This window comes from Lagenorhynchus albirostris, chromosome 15 (assembly GCF_949774975.1).
Source record: "Lagenorhynchus albirostris chromosome 15, mLagAlb1.1, whole genome shotgun sequence".
NCBI lineage: Eukaryota > Metazoa > Chordata > Mammalia > Artiodactyla > Delphinidae > Lagenorhynchus > Lagenorhynchus albirostris.
The window spans coordinates 72,288,824-72,295,379 of NC_083109.1; the positions used below are offsets into that span (position 1 = coordinate 72,288,824).

Here is a 6,556-nt window from a genome sequence, read left to right on the forward strand (position 1 = left end):
TCTGGGGGCTCCATTCCTTTTTCTTCATTCTTTTTTCTTTCTATTCCTCAGACTGGGTAATCGCAATTGACCTGTCTTCAAGTGTGTTGATTCTTTCTTCTGCCAAGTCAAATCCTCTATTGAGCCCTGTTAGTGAATCTTTCAATTGTACTTTTGTACTGTTGAGCTCCAAAATTTCTATTTCTATTTGAGATATATATATATATATGTATGCATGTGTATACACATACATACATGCACATTTTTAATATAAATTTAATCTTTCTATATGCTTATTAATAGTCTCTGTTTGGTGAGACATCATTCCCACACTTCCTTTTGATTCTTTAGGCATGGTTTCCTTTAGTTCTTTGAATATATTTATAATATCTGATTTAAAGACTTTGTCTGATAACTTCCTCAGGGACAGTTTCTTTTGACTCCTTTTTTTCCTTTGTATGGGCCATACTTTCCTGTTTCTTTGCATGTCTCATAATTTTTTTATTGACAGTGACATCTTAAATATTATAAGGTGGCAACTCCAAAAATCTGATTCCACCCCTCCTCAGGCTTTGTTGTTGTTGTTGCTGCTGTTTACGAACTTTCCTAGATGAATTCTGTAAAGACTGCATTCTTTGTGCATGGCCACTGAAGTCTGTGCTCGATTAGCTTGCTTAGTGGTCAGCTAATGATTGGACAGAGATTTCCTCGAATGCATTCAAGCAATAAATTTCCTAGCCTTTTCTGAGGGGCTCTGTGTGTGTGTGTGTGTGCACAACACTGCTTTAACTTCCACTTCCTGCTTGCACAGAGCATCAAGGTCAGCTAGAGGTAAGAGCTTAGGGTCTTCTCAGGTCTTTCCTGAGTGCATACAGCCCTACTCATGCTTGTGACCTTATAGGGATTCCCAGGAATGTGCCAGGGCTTTTCAAAGCCCTCTATGGATATTTCATTCCCTAGTTTTTCCTTTTAAGTTTTTTTTTGTGCTTTTTGGTCCAGCCTCTTTTTTTTTTTTTAATATTTATTTATTTAGTTGGTTGCGCCGGGTCTTAGTTGCAGTAGGTAGGCTCCTTAGGGAGTTGCGGCATGTGGGCTCCTTAGTTGTGGCACACGAACTCTTAGTTGCAGCATGCACGTGGGATCTAGTTCCCTGACCAGGAATGGAACCTGGGCCCCCTGCATTGGGAACGCAGAGCCTTAACCACTGTGCCACCAGGGAAGTCGCTAGCCTCTTTTTTTTTTTAAAGTTTTTATTTTTTAATTTTTTGGCCGTGCTGCACAGTTTGCGGGATCTTAGTTCCCCAACCAGGGACTGAGGTCCAGCCTCTCGTTATCCCAAAACTGGTATCACCATCTCAGGCTGCTGTGATATTAAACAATGGCCACTGATTGTTTTAAACTAGGGATGTTTCAACCTATCCCTAGGGATATGGCTGTAGCACAGGGAGAGTTCTGAGTCGGGTCAAATAAAGACAAACTCTGAGAATAGAGCTTTTCAGAGAGCTACCAAACAGAGATACTTCTCTGGGAATGGAGCTGTTACGGAGATTCAAACCTGTTCCCCCTCCTGTGGCTACTAAGCACGGGTTTTCACAATTCCTTTAGTTGTGAGGCTTTTAGTTTTCAAGGTTTCTGTGAACCTGTGAAGAGGAGAATGGGACTAAGGCAAGTTAAAACTGCACAAAGTTCACTGTTCTCACTAGGGCACAGCTGTTTTTCTGGAGTAAATGCTCCTTGGGTTGTAGCTAGGCTTTGGTTAATTTTCAGAGTTCTGAAAAAGCTTATTTTGACCATTTTAGCCAGAGTTCTTCTTGTTTTTATGAAGGAGTGAATTTTCAGAGATCCTCACTCCACCATTCTGGAAGTGTTTCTCTTCTGCTTGATCTACAGGAGAAACCCTAGGTCTGGTAGCCAAAATTCTGATTTGAGTTGTCACAGTGGAGAATCATAGCCTGTCACTAGTTCACAGACCCAAGTCAATCATAGACCTAGAGTCGCTTAACTGAGGGTGATGCTAAGTCTCCTTGAGGAAGGACCTTGTACCACTGCTGCAAGTATTCATCATAAGTGTTTCCCTAAGCCTTCCCCAAAGGGACCTGTGGCCGTTTTACTAGGGTGTGCACTGGGTAAAAGGAACTATCCAGACCCTTCATGGGTTATTAGACATTGGCTCTAATGGACACATTCCTAGGGACCCAAAATGCCACTGTGATCCACCAGTCAAAGTAGATGCTTACAGCAGCCAGGTGATAGATGGAATCTTAACTCCAGGCCAATTCAGTGGGCCTAGGTGGCCCATAGACCCATTCTGTGGTTATTTCTTCAATGCCTGAATTTATCATTAAAATAGACATACTTGGTAATTGGCACAGTCAGTAATGAGAGACTCAAAGATACTGGAAGAAATCTTACAACACATCAAAAATACAAGGGAAAAGAAATCATACCATTAAATGTAAATTTGAAGGACAGATCCAGAAGACTTAACACACAAATAATAGGAGTCCCCAAAGGAGAGAAAAGTAACAGGTGGAGAGGGAAATTTGAGTCTGAAGATTAAAAGACTGACATGAATGAAGATAAACATCTAGACATATCCTGATGAAATTCCTAAATTCCAGAGGCAGAAAACAACCACCACCACTACAATTTGCAAGCTTCCAGACAGAAAGACTAGGTTACTTATAAAGGAGCAAGAATCAGACTAGTTTAAGACCACCCATCTGCAATCCTATGAGCTAGGAGACAGTAGAATACAGACTGCTAAGAGAAAAGGAATGTAACCCCAAAATCGAAGGAAGTCATCGTGTCACTTCTCAACCAGGGCAAAAGAAAGACATCTGCTAGCCTACAAGATTCAGTGCATGCCTATCTGACGGAAGTGCTCAAGAAATTCTCTCAATAGTGATTGAGAGCTCATGATAATGCAAGAGGAAGAGATGGGGTAGCAGAGGTGAGCAACGAATCTTGCGATATATATAGTTCGGTTTAAATGGTAGGAGATAGACTGGGAATTTGTGCTTTAGGTATTAAGTAAGGATTCTTTTGCAGAAGTCATGAACTTTAATGGAAAACCTAATAATAGAGTAGAACAAAAAAAAAAAAACCCTGTAAACTATCTTAGTAAAACTCCAGGAGTAGGGAGAGTGGGGAAGTTAACAGCATTCTAAAGGTATCATCTTTCAGGAGATTGTGTGGGAATGGGCAAGTAAAACATTTTGGTGAAGGAGTAGGATTATTACCATGTACTGATACAACAATTTAAGAATAATTGTGATTGCTAGGAAAGAAAAGATAAACACTAGCAGCTTAATAAAGGGGAGGGTGGATGGCAATAAATAGAAACTTGACCAAGTCAACAAAAGTTAAAAAAAAAAAGCAAACAGGAAAACATTAATGAAAAATAAATAGTAAATGTAAAATAAGGTAGAAAGAAAAAAGTATATTGTTTATTACAATAAATATGAACAGACTGATTAACCTATTATAAGGCAGAAACTAAATGACTTTAAAATCTAGCTATAAGCAATTTATAGGAAACACATAAAGTGACAAAAATGTTTCAGATAAACGGACAAAAATTTTCAGGCAAATGCAACCAAAACAACAAGATTGAGGGAAGAGTTCTTGCCAAGATTCTGGCAATGTTTATTTCTGGTTCTGGGTGGTGGTTATGAGGGTATTTTGTTCTATAATATCATGTTAAGCTATTTCTCTATGAATGTCTATGCATGATATTTCATAACTGTGATAGGGAGAATAATGGCCTTTGTCTAATGTCCTAAAATGTCCACATCCTAATCCCCAGAACCTCTGAATCTGTTACTTTACATGGCAGAAGGGACTCTGCAGATGTGATTAAACTGAAGTCCTTGAGACAGGGACATTATCCGGGATAATCCAGGTGGCCAGTGTAATCATACGAGTCCTTAAAATTGGAAAACCTTTTCTGGTTATGGTCAGAGGGAGACGTAACTGTGGAAGAATGGTCAGAGAGATACAACATTGCTGCTCTGAAGAAGGGGGAAGGGGACCACAAGCCAAGGACTATGGAGTTCCTCCGCAGGAAAAGCAGGAAAAGGTGAGGAAACGGATCCTCCTCTAGAGCCTTGGAAGGAACACAGCGCTCCCTACCCCTTGATTTTAGCCCAGTGAGACCCATGTTGGACTTCTGACCTCTAACACTGTGAGATAATAAATCTATGTTATTTTAAGCCACCAAATATGTGGTAATTTGCTACAACAACAGAATGCTGATACAACAACAAAAAAAGCCTTAAGATGTTTGCCTTCCTGTTATGACCTATACTTCATCTTCCTTTTCTTTTCAGCTTCACTCTTTTTAAAATTTTATCTGATATATATTTTCGGCCACATTGCGTGCCTTGCGTGGTTCTTAGTTCCCGGACCAGAGATTGAACCCAGGCCCTCGGCACTGAAAGTGCAGAGTCCTAACTACTGGATTGCCAGGGAATTCCCCCAGCTTCACTCTTAAGCCAAACTTCCTCCTTGCCCATAGCTTTGTGAGTCAACAGTCATGGGGAGAGAACGAATGGAAAGAGCACTGAGCTTCAAGATAAGGAACCAAAGTTGTAGTTCTAGCTTTGCACTAACTTGCTGTGTGACTCTGAGCCAAATGCTTTCCCTCTCTGAGCCTATAACGTTAATTATTTTAATTAACAAAAATTATATATTGAACAAAATATTTAGCTAGATGTTGTTCAGGGGTATAATACTTCCCCAGTCACAAAGTCTACTTATCCAAACACTTAAATATGTGAATTTACTTCTTTCTGTTCAACTTATAGGCAACTCTGAGGATTTCAGATCCAGTTCATACAAATTTCAAATCATTCCTTGTTATGACCTTGGGACCTGGAGCTGTAAAAATTAAAAAGGCAACAAACATTCCATAGAAGAATATCCCTCTCAGAGGGCATGCTACCTATCCCAAAATAACCCACAGAAAGAATGAATCCTAAAACATTTCAAGAAAATAAGGAAGGGTATATAGAATATCCATTAATAGAGGAAGTAGTTTAAAAATATTTAAAATGCCACTCTATGCCTATTCAATAACTTTCAGTAAAAGAAAAAAATGTGTAGGATTTTTCATAGGTTTATATATCCCATGTAGCTGCTGAGCATTTATGGTGGAGCCTCACAGACACCTGGGACATTGGTCATGCCCTTTGAGATCCACGGAAGTCATGGGGTCCCTTGGAACGTCCTTGTTCCCTAGAAGTGGCACATTCACTCCCAGCACAGTGACCCCACCAGACTCCTGATATGGGCTCTCATGGCCCCTGCTGTTTCAGTTCACTTTTTCTGGGTCTGGCTTTCAAACTTCCCAAGAGGTTAGATCTGATCAGCTGGGTAGGCATGATCCAGTCGGGCAGTATTTCCAGGCCCAAACACCTCCCAGGCCACCAGGTCAGCCTACAGGAGTCCACTGGCGTTCTGGGTATGACCTTTGCTGTGGACACTGCCTGGTGAATTACAGGATGACCACCGTCCCTCGTTCCTGCTAACTGCATGCCTGTAGCGGCCTCAGAAATTATGACAATCAAATCTGCCCTATGCTTTTCTGAATGCTCAGGCCCCACTGAGAATCACTGTTATGGAAAATTGGGTTCAGATGCCAATTCCTGGGCCCATTGGGGATTTGAGAGGAGGAAAGTGGGGTGTCATGATGGGACTGCAGATGCAGCTGCCATGTGAATTAGGAGGACACCTCTCTAGTACAAGGTCTTGAATTCCTTAACTGGAATTTCTCCCACCATGGGGTTTTGAGGTGTGTAATCATTTAAACTGGAGAAAGAGTACGGTACATGTAGGGGCATAATGGGGGGGGGAACTTATTTTTATTTTATTATGAAAAAGAAAATACAGGGAATTCCCTGGTGGTCCAGTGGTTAGGACTCTGCGCTTTTACTGCCGAGGGCCCAGGTTCGATCCCTGGTCAGGGAACTAAGATCCCACAAGCCACACGGCATGGCCAAGAAAGAAAGAAAGTACAGAAATACAGATAAGAAAAAATAAGAGTAACACTATATTCCTACCACCCAGAGATTCCTATTGCTAACACCTTGAATTGTTCTTTTCTATCTTTCCTAAGAGCTCAGCATGGGGCCCAGCATAGAACAGAACTTCCATGGCTGTTGAGGAATGAACCGAAATGATTCCTCACCTATAAATTAGGAGGTATGAAGTGATCTCTAAAAAAACTCCCCTCTAAAAATCTAGAAGTGTAGAGTAGGGCGGTGGATAAAAACTTGACCTCTAGTGTGTGTCTCATGTAAACATACACATTACATATACCCCTCTATCTAGCACTTAACCTAGGGCCTGGCATGTTAGGAAGACCCAGTCAATGGGAGCCACTGTTACCATCATGTCCTTCCTCCCCACAAGGTTCAAGGATCCCCATCTCCTTTCCCCCAAACTCCAAGCCCCTCAGCCCACTTGCTGCTCTGAAAGCCGTGGCAGAAAATGTCTCCTTAGAGCAGACTGTGAGACTCCTTTCTTTACAGGAACACTCTCTTTACAGTGGTCTTTGAGTTTAATTTTGAAATTG

General features: G+C 41.2%; 1 non-coding gene across 1 annotated transcript; it reads left to right on the top strand.

Moving 5' to 3' along the window:
• Positions 1-5,876: 5,876 nt before the first annotated feature.
• TRNAK-UUU (transfer RNA lysine (anticodon UUU)) lies at positions 5,877-5,949 on the top strand. Its single transcript has one exon. It is a non-coding gene; the product is annotated as a tRNA-Lys (tRNA).
• Positions 5,950-6,556: the final 607 nt, after the last annotated feature.